Source organism: Sus scrofa, chromosome 8, assembly GCF_000003025.6.
Source record: "Sus scrofa isolate TJ Tabasco breed Duroc chromosome 8, Sscrofa11.1, whole genome shotgun sequence".
Classification (NCBI taxonomy): Eukaryota; Metazoa; Chordata; class Mammalia; order Artiodactyla; family Suidae; genus Sus; species Sus scrofa.
Window position 1 is genome coordinate 29057557 of NC_010450.4, and position 17433 is coordinate 29074989.

General features: G+C 42.6%; 1 protein-coding gene across 2 annotated transcripts in view; it reads left to right on the forward strand.

The window, feature by feature from the left end:
* C8H4orf19 (chromosome 8 C4orf19 homolog) overlaps positions 1-17433 on the forward strand; it is a 90280-nt gene that overhangs the window by 44673 nt on the left and 28174 nt on the right. The window contains exon 2 of one of the 2 annotated variants that reach the window (XM_021101098.1): positions 8646-8767. The exons of the other annotated variant lie outside the window; for it this stretch is intronic. The gene's annotated coding sequence lies outside the window, so the exon portion shown is untranslated. The remainder of the gene's footprint in view (positions 1-8645; positions 8768-17433) is intronic. 2 annotated transcript variants of the gene reach the window in all.

Genomic DNA, 17433 nt, shown 5'->3' on the forward strand with positions numbered 1-17433 from the left:
AAACAAAAATTGCTCACAAATCTGCAAGTCAGGCAGGACCCAGCTGGGGACATTGGCTTCGCATGGCATCAGCTAAGGCAGCTCAACAGGGAATGGAGAACCCTTTCTCAAGGTGGCTCACATTGATGACAGTTTGGTACCCGCTGTCATGTGAAAGCTCAAAGTGTTGTGAGCCAGTGTTCTCTCCAGGGACTGCTTGGTTTCAAGAGCAGGCATCCTGAGACGAAAAGGTGCAAGTGCATGGCATTTTTATGATCCAGCCTGGAAAACACATAATATCACTTTTGCCATATTCTATTGGCTGAACAGTCACAAAGTTCCACCCAGGTTTGTGGGGAGGAGACAAAGACCCAATGACTCAAGGGGCAGCGTGTCAAGATTACATTGCAAGAAGAATGTGTAGAATGAGAGGTATTTATTTTGACCATCTGTAGAAAATAGTTTGCCTCACTGTGCGATCCTTGCACTATACTGCATGGTATTACACTTGTGCTCTACTCTTACAAGCACATTTTGATCTACTCTGCTTTTTTTTAATGCTGACGATCACCCACTGAGTTGTGCTAACAGTCCACAAATGGTTCACCGTCACCCGTTCGAAAAATACTTTTTTTGTGTGCCATTGTCAAATGGAAACAGTAGTCAAAAAAATATTCTCTTAAACTTTGGTAAAGTGCTTTAAAGACAAATATAGGGCCAATTGCAATATTTTAAAAGATTATTTTTGTTAAATATTTGAGCAAAATGAAGTTTGCCCTTTTTTGCTTTCTAATGACTGTTCATCAGAGTGAGACTTCACAATCTCGGCTGAGCTCATTTCACAACTGACTCAAAACCTTACATACGTCAGTTGGCTCAGACCAAGATAAAACCTCTGGTTATTATGACAAACCATGTTACCTCTAATTGTTTTACACATAACATCTTTTTAAAGTTATTGGTAGTACTGTGTGGAATCCAATCCTTTCATTTTTACTCATTCTTTACTTGCTCATCCAAAGAAAGTCGCTGAGTATGGACTCAAGTTCTTGTGACAGATCTCTGATTAAGTACACACAGGGTACTGTGGAGGCCAGAGAAAGAGTTTGTTGAAGAGACAGAATTTGGGGCCAACCTGTGGAGTTAGAATCTTCATCGTAATAAGATGCCCAGGAGATTATTGAGCACCTTCAAGTTGGAGAAGTACTGATGTGAATCAGTGTTTGGACTATGCAGCCTATCAGTAAAAAAATTGGCAACAGCAATATATTTATACATACGTATGTTTGTATAATATACATATATCACTATGCTAATATTTTAAACAAGACTATACACCAAGTAGACATTTTTTAAAAGATGAGATAAACAAATATCAGTAGGAGTTGTAATGTTTTTCTCCCAGGCCCCAGTGTTTGATCTTAGTAATTTACAGAGGTACGAGCACCCCATCTGGGGGACCAGTGGCCTAAGTCACACCAGGCATTCAGGTGGCTCAGTCCTAAGCCCCACTGGCCAGACACCCATGAACACTCACATGGCACACTGTGGTGGAATGAAGTATCAGGAATTTAAAATCCTTTCCCATCATCAGAAGCAAATGTTTGTTGGAATTCCTGTCGTGGCACAACAGAAATGAATCTGACTAGGAACCATGAGGTTGCGGGTTTGATCCCTGGTCTTGCTCAGTGGGTTAAGGATCTGGTGTTGCCGGGAGCTGTGGTATAGGTCGCAGATGTGGCTCAGATCTGGCGTTGCTGTGGTGTAGGCCAGCAGCTGTAGCTCTGATGCATTCGACCCCTAGCCTGGGAACCTCCATATACCGCAAGTGTAGCCCAAAAAACCAAAAAGCCAAAAAAAAAAAAAAAAGCAAATGTTTGTTGACATAGCAAGTAGATCATTAAATTTTGGCTTCTTAGGAATTAGTGACAGATTTTAAGAAGCAGTATTAGCCAGTGTTGGTTGTAAAAATGAGTAAATACATATCTGCCTTCAAAATGATAAATTGGCATAAACTTTTAATAGGATATAGTTTTTAAATGACCCAGAGCTTCCATTTCTAAGGATTATACTATAACCATTAAAAATTCCAAAGTGTATATATTTTGACCTGGAAATATTCATAATATAATTTTAAGTGAAGTAGAAAAAAGGCTATAGGTAATTACACGTTCATGATGGCTGTCTTTGAATGGTTTCCATTTTCTTTTTGCTCCAGCTGTATTTTCTAATTCTTCTGTAGTGACCATGGATGATTTAGGTCATAAAGCAGTAATCAAGATACCAGCTACTATGTCTAAAATAGATAAGCAACAAGAATATATTGTACAGCACAGGGAATTGTAACCATTATCTCGTAATAATTTTTAATGGAGTATAATCTCTAAAGATACTGAGTCATGGTGCTGTATTCCTGAAGCTAGTATAATACTGTAAATCAATTATTACTTTAATTTTTTTTTAAAAAATGCACACTAACTAGTAGTGACTTCACTGACAGACCTTTAGCCTGTGTGTTTAATGGCACGAAACATGTCTATTCTTCATAGAGTTATTGGAGTTTGTCAGTCTTCAGATAAGACTGTCTTAGTCCATTTGGATTAGTGTAACACAGTACCATAGCCTGGGTGTCTTATAAACAGCAGGAATTTATTTTTCGCACTTCCAAAGGCTGACAAGGCTAAGATCAAGGTGCCAGGAGATTCATTGTCTGGTGAGGGCCCACTTCCTGGTTGATAGATGGCTGTCTTTTCCCTGCGTCCTCACCTGGCGGAAAGCCTGAGGGAGCTCTCAGGAAGAGACACTAGTCTTCTATAAAGGGCGCTTGTCCCATTCATAAGGGCTCTCTCTACTCTTACGACCCAATCACCTCCCAAAGGTCCACCTCCTAGGACATCACATTAAGGCTTAGGGCGACACAAACATCCAGTCCATAGAACTTCCCTCACAGCTGAATTAGCACTTACATTTCAAAATGAGCAAGTGTACCAAATGAAGTATAAAATGGGTTCCGTCCTGAAAATATTTTGCTTGCTTTGGCTTGTCTTTATCATGAGGCTAATTGAGAACAGGAAATGCACTCTTTTTAATAATGATTTTTATTTTTTCCATTATAGCTGGTTTACACTGTTCTGTCAATTTTCTACTGAACAGCAAGTTGACCCAGTTACACATACATGTAAGGAAGTGCATTCTATCCATTGCTGCATAACAAGTTTCCCCAAAATTCAGTGGTTTAAAACCACAGTACACATCATCTCTGACAGTTTCTGAGGGTTGTGAATTTGAGTGGCCCAGTTGGGCCTTTCTGGCCTGGGGTGTCTCATAAGGTTGCAATCAGATGTCGCCTGCAGCGTCAGTCGCTGAGGCTTGACAGGTGCTAGAAGACAGACTTCCAAGGTGGCTCACGTAGGTTCCTCCCCACAGGGCCTCTCTACTGTGTGTGTGTCCTCACAGCAGGGCAGCTGGCTCCCCTCAGAGTGAGCCACTTGAGAGACCATTATCGACATAGGGATGCCTTTCCTAACCAGACCTTGGCAATCACTCATCATCATGTCCGCCATGTTGTATTGGACACCCAGGCCAGCCTTGATTCAGTGTAGGAAGGAGATCACACAAGGATGGGATGCCAGGAGGTGAGGATCCTGGGGGGCAGGTGGAAGGCTGGCTACCACACCTAAAAGCACTCTGCGATAGCTTCTCATCTTTTACTGCTTGGAAAGCAAGGAGTTGTTCAACGGAATGAAGGCTGAGTAGCTACATACCCTTCTCTGAAGTGTATCCAAGGCAAATGACTGAGGTGATACTGAGAGAGGCCAAAGAAGAATCAGTCACCCATGGAGAGCCCAGGAAGAGCGAATGGTTCCGGGGGGGAAGGGGGGCAGGATCCAGGTACTAGAAGGGGAAGGGAAGGGAAGGGAAAGGCCTCTTTGATGATTCAAGGCATCCAGATTTAAGTCGGAGCAACTATAGGCACCGAGTTTACAATTCCAAAATATGTGCAATCCAAAGAAACTTAAAACAGGACAATAGGGAGAAAGAGGTTATCCATTTCAATGCTACAGACTTTATTTCCTCTAGGATAGGGAAAGGATAGCAACGGGACTCATGCAGAGGAGGGACACTAACAGTGAATGAGCAGCTGATGAGGCTCTGTATATAAGGGTTCTAAATTTCATAGTAACGCTGGGAGGTTGGTATTGTTATCCTCATTTAATGGGAGTAAAATTAAACATAGAGGATTTACAGTCAGTGATGTAACCAGTCAATAAGGGCCAAAATTGCACTTAACTTTAAAATAGCTCTTTCCAGGAGTTCGCGTCATGGCTTAGCAGAAACTAATCTGACTAACATCCATGAGGACGCAGGTTCGATCCCTGGTCTTGCTCAGTAGGTTAAAGATCTGGTGTTGCCAGGAGCTATAGTGTAGGTCTCAGACACAGCTTGAATCTGGTGTTGCTGTGGCTGTGGTGTAGGCCAGCAGCTACAGCTCTGATTGGACCCCTAGCCTGGGAACTTCCATATGCTACAGGTACAAAAAAAAAAAAAAAAAAAAAAAGCTCTTTCCAGCATCTAAAAAGCAAACTAGGAGTTTCCGTTGTGGCCCAGTGGTAGCAAACCCATCTAGTATCCATGAGGACACGGGTTCAATCCCTGGCCCTGCTCAGTGGGTTATGGATCCAGCATTGCCATGAGCTGTGTAGGTTGCAGACAAGGCTTGGAGCACAGCTCTGATATGACCCCTAGCCTGGGAACTTCCATGTGCCATGGGTGTGGCCCTAAAAAGGCAAAAATAAATAGCAAACTAAATTGCATCCAGCTTAGGTAACAGCCCCAGGAAAGTTTGAGGTGGGTGAGAATTAGCTACTCCCAGCATCACTGCTGCTGGGATGAAATGAAAGCAAGTCCCAGACTGGATTGTCCACATAAATTTTTTATCTTTTTGTCTTTTTGCCTTTTTTGCCTTTTCTAGGGCTGCTTCCCATGGCGTATGGATGTTCCCAGGCTAGGGGTCTAATCGGAGCCATAGCCACATAAATTTTTTAAACCACATTTGTTAGCAAGCAGGCACAAAACAGTACAGCAAATCTGCTTTGTAAATTTGAAATTCCAATCCTCTATCCTTCTAAGCTCTCCTACCACCACTCTGCAGAAAAGATCCTTGAGTCGGATCTGACTATAGTCCCTACATAGGATTCCGTTACTCTGCTGTCAGCGTCAGGCACCGGAAACCATGTCATCCAGTGGCAGGTCCCAGGACCAGGAATCCAGCTTCCTGCAGCACACTTAAGGGTGTAGACTAGATTCTATTCCTGTTCCTACCGGGCCAAGGACCCTATCTGCATACCTTGAACCCCATGAGCAGTATCTTTTTCCTGGTAAATACGCCACTAACTTCACCAATGAAAACCCATTTATGCCATTCACTAATTCCTATCTGAATCGATGGACAGCTGGAGTTGCATCTGATGACCCATTTTCTCTGTGATCTTCCTGACTGGGTGCTAGTTGATCACCCTGAAGTGTAAATGTCCCCTAAATTTTAATAAACACTTATATGGTTCTGTTTACAGTGAAGTGAAGTAAAATAAATAATGACACTAAAGTAAATGGGACGTGTAAATTCCTAACCCAGGGAGTGGATGTGGACAGAGCTAAGTTGACGGCTGGCAGCTACCATCACACTGGACTTCAGGACCGTATTGTCTTATGTTTAGTTATCAGATTGCTTCCCGTATTGGATTTGGCTTCTTCTTCTTTTTTTTTTTTTTTTTTTTGTCTTTTGTCTTTTTAGAGCTGCACCTGCGGCATATGGAGTTTCCCAGGCTAGGGGTCCAACCGGAGCTGTAGCTGCTGGCCTACACCAGAGCCACAGCAACGCAGGATCCGAGCCTCATCTGCTCAAACGCCGGATCTGTAACCACTGAGCAAGGCCGGGGGTTGAACCGCAACCCCATGGTTCCTAGTTGGATTCATTTCTGCTGTGCCGTGATGGGAACTCCAGATTTGGCTTCTTAGAGTATAAAATCCTTGGGCAGGTGAGTCACATTTTAATTTTTCCACCATGGCTATCATAGTTCTAGATTCACATAGGTACATAGAGGTGTAATGGATAACCTTTTAATTATTAAAACTTAACAGCAACGGCTTACCAAATATTGGGGCCTGTGGATTCTGTATTTGTGTCAAAGTTCTGAAGGGCCTCAATGGACTAAAATCCTAATGACATTAAAGAAGTACTTAGCTCACTTGAGATGATTTGGGGCAATTTGCAGTGAGTGATGGGAAAAGGATACATTTTGTATAGTATTTTATTTAAATGTCAATTCACAGACTTGGCGTTAACATATATTAAGCTTCTTCAGGAGTTTATGCATGAAGGATGAATCATAGTATACAAATATAAATGGTGATATCTGTCTTCATTCAGAATTTTTTAAATTGTGTTTGTCCATTTCTATTGAATGTAATGACATCCAGCATCAAATCCAGGAGAGTGAGCATGAGGTCTGTTTTGATTCCAGGTACTGCTTGAATACTAATGGCTGCAAAGCCCTGTACTAGTTAAAGGACTTTGACAAAAGGGACCTCATGCTTTCATTCATGTCCTGAGCAAGGGGAGCACACAGCTCCTTCTCTTGCATTGTGTAATCACCGCACCCCGGCAACAGTTAGTGCTATGTGTTTGGTTTCGTTGAGCAATAGCTGATCAGCCTCACAGCCAACCTGCAGCCACACCCCAGCCAAGAGGGCCCAGGCCCGGGGTTTCTCTTTGGCTTTTAACCATTGCATCAACCGTATAAAGCTCCAAGAACCTGTTAGGGTTTTAGCCCTGGAATGTAAGCTTTCAGGGCTCTTCTCTGGGGAAAAGAAAAGAACTAGCAGAACCACCCCAGGTCTGATGAGGTCAAAAGCCTGGTGAGGGGAAAAAAAAAAAAGCTTCAGAAAAAAATACTAACAAGCAAAATAAAACACCCCAGTTCCTCCTGCAGTTGCCCAGAGAGGAAGAAGCCCACACTGATTCCCCACAGTGTTGTTGACAGGAAATCTGCCCACTACAGGCTGGCAAAGGAAGGGCTCTAGGATTTGGTAGAAAGACTGAACCTATAAATTTCCTTTGCATTCTGTCCAAATTTACATTAAATGAGATAGCAGTGAGTATTCAAATTTAAAGACACTACAGTTTTTATTTGTTTGTTTGTTTTGTTTTTTGTCCTTTTAGGACTGAACCTGCAGCATATGGAGGTGTCCAGGCTAGGGGTCTAATCAGGGCTACAGCTGCCGGCCTACACCACAGCCACAGCAATGCAGGATCCAAACTACGTCTTGGACCTACACCACAGCTCATGGCAACGCTGGATCCTTAACCCACTGAGCAAGTCCAGGGATCAAACCCACAACCTCGGTTCCTAGTCAGATTTGTTTCTGCTGCACCACGAGGGCAACTCCAAAGACGCTACAGTTTAAGGAACTGTCCTCATGAACAGGTCTAGCCCTAAAATATGTTATGTAAACTCCATCAGGGGAGAAAAACTGTCTTCTTTGATTGAGCTTAAGTTTGCGTGCACACATACTCATCACTCTTACTTTAAAAAATTCAACTTAGGTAGTCCAGTTCAGTACTCATAGTTTCATATTTTAATTCTGACAACTAGTCACATTTGCTTTATCATAATTTCTGTGGGTTTTTTTTTTTTTTCAATTTAGAATGTTTCCTATCCAGGAACCTAGCTTGAGTCTTTATGAAATATGATGGTATTGGAGTTTCCTGGTGGCCTAGCCATTAAGGATTCAGCATTTTCACCACTGTGGCTCGGGACAGTCCCTGGCCAAGGAACTTCCGCATGCCATGGGTGCAACCAAAGGAAAAAAAAAAAACAAAAACCTGATGATATAGCAGCTGTAATTGAAATCTCTGAATTTGAGTGATGTTAAATTTAACACTATATGTATCAAGTACCTAATGTCCTTATACCTAAAAAGTTTCTAGGCTAAATTCTGTGATTTACGCAGAGACACATCAAATTGTCTTCAATAATGTGGGGTATGGATCTGGATACTTTACATTATAGCCTTTTTTTTTTTTTTTTTTTTTTTAGAATTTCTAGCTTTGAAACTCATGTATTTCTTCCTTTGTATCTTCTCCTTAACTATATGGTCACATATTACTGATGCTATAATTAATTATCTTATATCTTAAGGTTAAGCTGTCTCCCAGTAGCTCTGGGAATCCCTTCTGTGCTTGAATGCTTAGTATTTGCTGAAATTGCCCTTGGCTTAACAGGTTAATCCCTGGTGCCCACGAAATCCAGAATGAAGAATAGGGGAGTTCCCATTGTGGCTCAGCGGTAACGAGCCCAACTAGCATCTAAGAGGACACGGGTTTGATTCCTGGCCTCACTCAGCGGGTTAAGAATCCGGTGTTGCCCTGAGCTGCGATGTAGGTTGCAAAAGCAGCTTGGATCTGGCATGGCTGAGGCTGTGACTGTGGCCGGTAGCTGCAGACCAGCCTAGGTACTTCCATATGCCACAAGTGTGGCCCTAAAAAGCAAAAAAAAAAAAAAAAAAAAAGAATAGGGTTTCTAAACGCATATAAAATAAATGACAGGTGAGGTGTTAGAATCTCTGACTTCCTTGTGACTTCATCTGCTCCATAACTATCACAGGTGGGCTGTTCATTTTATTCTTGGAAGAAAATAGTGTATCCAGGACGGGAAACTATGCAATCAGTTCAGCCTGTTTTCCTGCCCATTTGACAGAAGGAAGCTGGCTCCTTCATCCTGGGGAAGTAAGTAAACCCCCTACGAGTAAACCCTGAGTTAATTTCAAGTGGAGGAAGAATGCCGTGCGCTGTGTGTGTGCCAGACACTCTCCATGGACTAAAACCTTTAATTCATTTAATGCAAGCCTGTGAGATAGGTATTATTACTCCTATTCCATATATTTGAAAAGGTAATATAAGCCTTTTTAGGTATTACAAGTATTTTTTTAATATCTGCTTTAAGAAAAAAAAAAAAGAAAGTAAAGGCTCTAAAGAGGCTTGGAATCCAGTAATGATAGATCTTCTAGGGAAGCATATTTTTGAAAATATCAAACACTCTTGAAAAGGTTTTGTCACTCATCTGAACAGGATGCTGTGCCCCAGGTGACCGTTTTCTGTGCTGATTTCATAAGGAGACAGTTAACCTCTAGCCTATGATTTTGACATATTTACTGTTAGAAGTCACCCTCTAGGTCTATGTTAAAACCCTCCAATTACAGGTTTCCCTTTTTTTTTTTTTTTTTTTTTTTGGTATTTCCTGAGAAGAGATGAAATAGAGGTTTGGGGGAGCCGGGTAGCAATCTTGCACATGCTCCAGAAACCTGATTGTGACTTGGCTTGTTCTCAAAACTCACTCGTCTTTCAGTCACATTAGAAAAATGCTTCTCGGAGTTCCTGTTGTGGCCCAGTAGGTTAAGGACCTGATGTTGTCTCTGTGAGGATGCAGGTTCCGTCCCTGACCTCCCTTAGTGGGTTAAAGATCTGCTGTTGCAGTGCCTGTCGCGTAGGCCTCGGCTGCAGTTCCGATTCAACCCCTAGCCTGCAGATGCAGTGTTTTAAAGGAAGAAAGAAAAGTGCTTTTCTTTTAGAGAGGAAGCAACTGTCCTGATTGGTCCATGTGTATCCAGAAAAGGCATCTTTTACAGTGACTCTGCCACCATCTTAATGATAAACACTTGGTTGTATTTGAAGCATTTTTTAAGGACTTTTGTATGCCTTCTCTCTAATCTTTATAATCGCCCTAGAAACAGCATCATCCCCATCGCACAGGTGAGGAAACCGAGCACTGCCTCAGAGTCACATGACTGTGCTGAAGTCCTTTCCTCTCCCCCAAATGTTAATACTGTACGGGAACCTCCTGCCAGACGGTCCCACCCCTGGAGATTGATTAACCGACTGCAGGGGAAGTTGGGCCTTAGGGTCACTGCTAATTGGAGGTTAGTGGTGCATGGCTCAGGGAAAACCGTCTGAGAAATGCATTTGCCCTTTGGGCTCAGAACCTTGTGCTGGAGCCGCCGGCTCGAGCAGCGGAATTTGGAACTTCAGAAATGTTGTGTGGTGATACGAAAAGTTACATTCTATTAAAGTATAATTAAAAGCAAGGTTAATAAATATTCAAAACTCATCAACTCCTTAATTATGTTGCTGTGTTCTCTGTTCTTGAGGGTATTTACATCTATCGTATCTGTGGTAGAAACGCTGTGCAATGGTGTGAAACCATACATCTCTTTCCAGCTTTGGGTTCGGGGACCTAACATTGGTAGCTTGAAATCAGCCGTGACAAGAGCCTTTGCACCATGGAAAGTGGCAAATGCTATAAACCTTGGGTTCAATTTAATGTTTGGTTGCTTGACGACCCTCAAGAAGATGGTGAAGAAAATTATTCAAAGTATATTCAATGTAATGCAAATTAAATGTGAAAGTTTGCTGAGGCTGTGGCTGTCCCATGAGGACAACACAAAACATTCCTGGAGAAAATTTCCTTCTAGGACTCAAAAACTGTTGTCTGATTCAGCAGAGAATTTCCTCAAGTCATTAACCACCAAGTAAAATTGCAAGATATATGTCCCTTGTGTCACTGTCATCTAACCTGTTAACTCAAATGAAAATATCAACAAACATTCCCATCGGATCCATACTTACTTGTCAGTGACCACCATAGGTTGACTATAGCTAAAAGAGTCTGGCAAAACTCAGTTAAAGCATTCTTTGAAAGTCAGTTGTCCCTATGTTATAAAAAGAAAGTATTGGGGTTTTTTTAAATATTATTACTTATAAACTGTGTGCTACACATGCTTCATTTATAATAAACATTTTTTTCTGTAGAACCAGTTGTTAAACGTTGCCAGCACACCACTGCCTGTGGGGTATAATTGGTCTACAAATTTTGCACCTGCCAGAACCGAGGAGCAAAATTTATGCTTTCCCTCAAAGCATTGGCACCATCTTGAACATAGTTGAAATAAGTACGCAACTGTTTATGCTGTTGTTAAAAAAGAAACGCAAAAAAGCATGCCAGCTTCTTCTGGTGTGAAATTTTCTTCATTAGTCCACCAGCCAGAGGGAATACTGTCAAGAAATCTTCAAACTATCCCAAAGCAAGTTACAGATAAGTGTCTTCTCATGCATTTTGTTGCAGTGGGTACAAGTACCCTTTTTTGGTAATGAAGAATACAGGATCCTTTTCCAGCTATCTCTGGCTTACGCAGTAAGATTTTCTTCCCCCAAAGACAGTAAGTCAATACACTTTACATGCTAGGGTATCAGGGTAAGAAAACATTAAAGATTGAAAATTTGGGAATTTAAGCCAGTTTCATATTTACTTAGTTGAGTGAATTAAAAGTAGTCAAGTGCTTACCAATTTCTGCTTTTGTTTTACTTCTACCCTTTGCCACTCTCTAGAAACAATCTAGAAATCTATGGATTGTCATGCGTTTTTATATGCTCAGTTACTTAAATCTACTTGAATTGGTTTTGGACTCCTTCCACAAACTGGGTTTCCGTGTTGCACGCCACACCCTGGAAGGTGGGGCTCTCTGCAGATTTTAGCTTATTATAAGCACATTTCCTTGGACCAAACCTTTTTTATTTTCTTCAAGCAAACTTTTTTTTTTTTTTTTTTTTGCTTTTTAGGGATGCATTTGCAGCATATGGAAGTTCCCAGTCTAGGGTTCAAATCAAAGCTGCAGCTGCTGGCCTATGCCACAGCCACACAGTGCCGGCCAGATCCTTAACCCACTGAGCAAGACCAGAGACTGAACCCACATCCTCATGGATACTAGTCAAGTTCGTTACTGCTGAGCCACAATGGGAACTCCTCGAGCAAACTTTAATATACAAAATTTGAGAACTATCATCATTCCTACCATACTCTTATGGACATCTAATATTTGTTAATTAAAAAAAAAATGAAGGAAAGAAAAAAAAAAATGGTCAGGGACCCTTCCAGTATTTTCTGGAAAAAATGCTTACATAGGATTAGAAATATTTAAGTGGAGGAGATAAAAATAGTAACTGGGCAAGATATATTTGACTCAAGTTTGAACAGTCATCTTAATGTAGACAGACCACATCGGCAGAGTTCTTGGTTCCTTTAGAAAACTAGGTAGATTTTCCACATCATGTTGGGAAATACGTATAGTACACATTTTCTGGGTAATTATTACGCAGCATTTTTTTTTTTTTCTGGTTTTGACATTAAGAATATGTCAGGTTCGGAGTTCCCGTCGTGGCGCAGTGGTTAACGAATCCGACTAGGAACCATGAGGTTGCGGGTTCGGTCCCTGCCCTTGCTCAGTGGGTTAACGATCTGGCGTTGCCGTGAGCTGTGGTGTAGATCGCAGATGCGGCTCGGATCCTGCGTTGCTGTGGCTCTGGCGTAGGCCGGTGGCTACAGCTCCGATTGGACCCCTAGCCTGGGAACCTCCATATGCCGCGGGAGCGGCCCAAGAAATAGCAACAACAACAAAAGACAAAAAGACAAAAAAAAAAAAGAATATGTCAGGTTCTTCATTTCCTTGGGATGTCCATTTTTCCTAACTTAAAAATAATCCTAAAAGGAAACCCTAACAAAGTTTTTTAGTCTCTTGGGATTTTGTTGTTGGTTGGAAGGAAAGCAATGTTGGTTTTTGTTTTGTGTGTTTGTGTGTCAGTGGCATTTAAAGAAGCAAAATGCAATAGGTAGTCTATATAGAACCAATTTTTTTATTTTTAACTTTTGAAAACCACTGCTCCAAGAAACATTCAATTTAAAATCCAAGGTCTTTGGCTTTCATTGTGAACAGAATAGATAATAATTTTCCTAGAGGATGAATGCACACACTGATGCTCTTGCATCACAAAGTCCGGGAATTTAAGTCACAGGAACCCATGTCCAAGAAGGTTTCGGAAGTCCGTTCTAGGGCGGCCACAGTCGGGGTGACATCTGAGCCTTGAAGCCATTGGTTGAACTCTGCTCCTTTCAGTCACCATACTTCCCTAGATCTGGTCGTATGAGGCTAGACTTTTAGGGCCAGCTGGTTAACAAATTTATTGAACACCCACTACAAGCCTGCCACTGGATTAAGTGCTAGGCAGTTTCCTTATGAAATGTACATTCTAGCAAAGAATAGCCTAGATGTGGGGGGGGGGCAATTCTTTCCTTTATTCATCTAAAATCAACCAAATATATGTCAAACATGCATCTACCCAAGAAGGATGCAACTATGAAGGATTCAGATTCTTGTATGCGAGGTGCAGCAGGTACCATGGAAGTTCAGAACCAGGACCGCAGCCCAACCTGCAGGATCCAGGATGCTTTTCTTTCCGGAGGAGGAGGCTGAGATGGAGTGAGAAGTCAGTCAGCCAGATGATATGAGGAGGGCTTTCCAGGGAGGACTGGGCTCTTAGGTAGTCCAGGTAAAACTCCCAAAGTGTGAAGGATGGAGGCTTTCTCCTCGTTATCCCAACACCTCCACCCACCACTGTTTGGAGGATTTCTGCAGATGGGTGGCGCGAGGCCACAGTGGATGAGGGCAGGAGAGGGATGAACAGGAAGTAGGAAAGGGGGGTGGGAAGTGATTCCAGTGCCCCTTTTCCCTTCCCTCTGGCTCTTCCCTGAAGTGCCCTCCCACTTCCATCCGCCTTTGCTTGCTTTTCCTGATTTTCTTTTTAGGTCTGCCGTGGGTGTCTGGTCAAAAGATCAGGAAATCACTTTGTTTTGATCCCACATTTACTGCAACCTAAAGATCAGTATTTGGGGACATGTGCTTTTCCTCGCAGTGACTCTGAGATGGGAAAAGGTCATCGTCACCACTTTATAAGGGAGGATGTTGGTGTCGTCTGTGTGAGTGACTTTTCTGGGTCCACAGTTACACATGGCAGCACCACTATTGAAGCCACGTGTGCTGGGATTTGGGTTCCAAATCGATAGAATGTGGTAGCTTCAGTGTCAGAGCTCAAATCTTGGTTCTTCTGCTTGCTCACTAGAGGATAAAAGGCAGAATGCTTAACCTCTCTCACCTTTACTTTCTCCCCCATTAAATGGGTTTAAAAATAGTACCTACCTCCTAAGGTGGTTGTGAGGGTTCAATGAGATAATGGGCATAAAGTGCTTGATGCATAGTAAGGCTCAATAAATGTTATTCTATTATGAATAATAAGTACTAAGTCAGATTCTGTGCTTAGAAAACTGACGCACAGCACCAACCAGAGAGACACATCTGTATGACTGACCACAGTGCTGAGGGATGGACTCTCAGTAGGCAGTTGGCACAGATGGCTCCATTTGGAGTCAGGGACCAAGGGTTCAAAAGGCTCCACGGAGCAGCTCCACAATGGGACTGTGGAAGGTAGAATTTCACTTGCCTCGAAAAGGTGAGCCCAGTTCACAAGACAGTTGTATTAGTTACCTATTGCTGTGTAACAAGTACACCCCCCCCCCCAAAACTAGCAGCTTAAAACAACAAACATTTGTTATCTCACAGGAACCCAAGCACAGCTTAAGAGGGCACATCTGGTGCATAGTCTCTCATGGGGTTGTAGTCAAGCTGTTGGCCAGGGCCGTGGTCCTTTCCAGGCTGGGGTGGGGGGCAGACAACCTGCTTCCAAGCTCACTCAGGTGCCCATTGGCAGGCTTCCGAGGATCCACTTCCACGTTCACTCAGATGGTTGCTGGCATGGCTTGGTTCCTCCTCGTTTACTTCGTTTATCCTGGAGAGCTACAGTCGGCCCTTTTTCTGTAGAGGGCCAGATGGTGAATATTTAAGGCTTTGTGGCTCATACGACAATGCTGCTGTGTAGCTCAGAGGAAGCCATAGACAAGTCATAAATGAATGAGTATAACTGTATTCCGGCAAAACTTCACTTAGCAAAGAAAGGTGGCCTGACCCCTGCCCTAGGTCTCTGCAAGGATAGCAGCATGGCTTAGCCGAAATAACACTGGTGGTCACTTAGCTTCTCAGGGCTTCAGTTCTCAATCCGTAATACAGATGGGCTAGAGTAGTATTTTCTCAGGGCCTCCCCACCCCAAAATGCTGTGATTCTAATGTTAATCTTTATTTCTAGGAGTTTAATAGCCATTTATTTGTTCTTACTGTCTCACTCTACTAAGACGAATAGCTTAACCAGGGCGTCAGAACACTTTACAAATCTCTCTGTAGAATGGGACAACTTAATTGACATGTTCTGGTCCCTCCTTTCATATGTTATGCACATTGTAAATCAACTGTAATAAAAATTTTTAAAAAGCAGCAGAAGTTGACAGAACATTGTAAATCAACTGTAATAAAAATGTAAAAAATACATATGCTTCCCTGTGCCAATGCCAAGTATATAATCCATAGGATGATGGCCCTTAAGTTTCCTACGATGCTGTTAAAGAATCAGAAATAGTAGAGTCTCTGCAAGAGGGACGTGAGAGTTGACCCCCACCCTGCACGTTTCCCTTGGAGTAATTGCACAAAAATCCATCCCTGATATTTCCTTTTGCATTAGACTTATGATTATACAACCTGGTTTTTCTACAATAATCATAATGTCAGATCAGGGTCACTCAGAGATTGAAAGAGGACTGGATTCCTTTTTGGTTGCTGTTTTCTAGACTCTTGGTATATTAAAGTAGTAAAATAGCGACAAAGCAGGATTATAAAAATTGAAGTGTATTTTAAATGCTTACATGTGCAGATTTGCAGTATTGCACCCATGCATAAAGGGGAGGAAGGTATTCCCGAGGTAAAGTGTTCATTCATGGGGAACTGCAGGTAATTTGTTATGAAAACATGAGCCTGAAGTTCAAAGCTGTGTGATGAACTTTGTCTTCTTTCAAACCTGACAGGGAAGCTCTGGGTGTGTATTTGGAATTACCCGTCAAGAGTCTACCTCAAGGCCCTTCACAAATGGGAAGCCCGGGTTCACTGACCTCCTGTATCCCATAGTCCCATGTTTCTTACCTGTCCCCACAATGATAGGCTTGGTGACATAAATCCTGTCCTATTGAAGACTCCATGGTGTGAAGAGAAAAGTATGAACTCTGAATCCTGCTTCCACCACTTAGTTGTATAACCTTATGTGAGTTAGTTAAGCTTGCTAGGCCGGTCTCCATATTCCTCAGATGGAGTTACTAATGCTTATTTCACAAACTTGCTGGGGAGAAAAGTCACGAGTGTCATGTGCCAAACAGATGCTGGATGTTCAGCTGTTAGATACGATGATTTACACCACACACACACACACTCCCTCTCTCTCTCTCTCTCTCTCTCTCACACGCATCAGATCCAGAGCCCTAGTTTGGGTTTTGAACATCTGTTGAGCGTAATACGCTGCCTGCTTGGGCCCAGTGAAGAGTCCTGTGGCCATAACTTCCCTGATCTCCTGTTCACAAATCTGACAGCCTCACAGCTGCAGTGACTTGGCCTCTGGGTTCTGCCTCCTGTTTCTTCCCGCCTCACCTGCCCTTGATAATTGAACATGTGACAGACAGCTTGCAAATCTGAGACACATCTCTTAGGCCGTAGATGTGGCAAAGACAGAATAGGACTTAATAAATAAAGGTAATATCCAGAGGGCATTGAAGTACCTACAGATTTACAGGATGACTGTCAGCTGTTTCTCCTGGGGTCCCTGCTGTTAAGAGGGACACACCTTGTGGCCTCAGCCTGGGAAGAGCTTGTGCTCCAGAGAGAGAGAGAGAAAGATTAACTGAATTGAGGAGTTCCCGTCGTGGCTCAGTGGTTAACAAATCCGACTAGGAACCGTGAGGTTGCGGGTTCGATCCCTGGCCTTGCTTAGTGAGTTAAGGATCTGGCGTTGCCGTGAGCTGTGGTGTAGGTCACAGACGCGGCTCGGATCCGGCTTTGCTGTGGCTCTGGCATAGGCCAGCAGGTGCAGCTCCAACAGACCCTTAGCCTGGGAACCTCCATATGCCATGGGAGCGGCCCTAGAAAAGGCAAAAAGGCAAAAAGACAAAAAAAAAAAAAAAAAAAAGATTGACTGAATTGAAGAATTCGGTTCTGGTTCTCTGGTGTCTGTTCTGCAGGGAAAAAGAGGATTTCTGCCTGAATAGGCAGTTACTGGGTAGGTTTTCCTTTCTCTCTTACCAGGATTGAGCTCAGAATTTGAAGGGTGAGGATGCCTGGTTGAATCCAGCATGTCCTGGTTTGTGATGGAGAAACAGCCTCCGGGCTGTCTCTCACTGCCGGGTCCTGTGAATCATCTTTACTTCGTGTTAGAAGAAAATTAAGAAAGGGAAAGACAAGGAAAATCAAAATCACGTCATACATTACAGTTACCTAAAGTTTACAGTCGGCACCATAGAGTTGGAACTTGGAAATTGCAAAGAGGGTGACTTTCCTAAAAATGGAACGTTCCAAAAATGTTAAGCGATAAAGAGAAATAGTTAAGTAACTGGCATAATAATGGGAATACTTTGCAGCCAT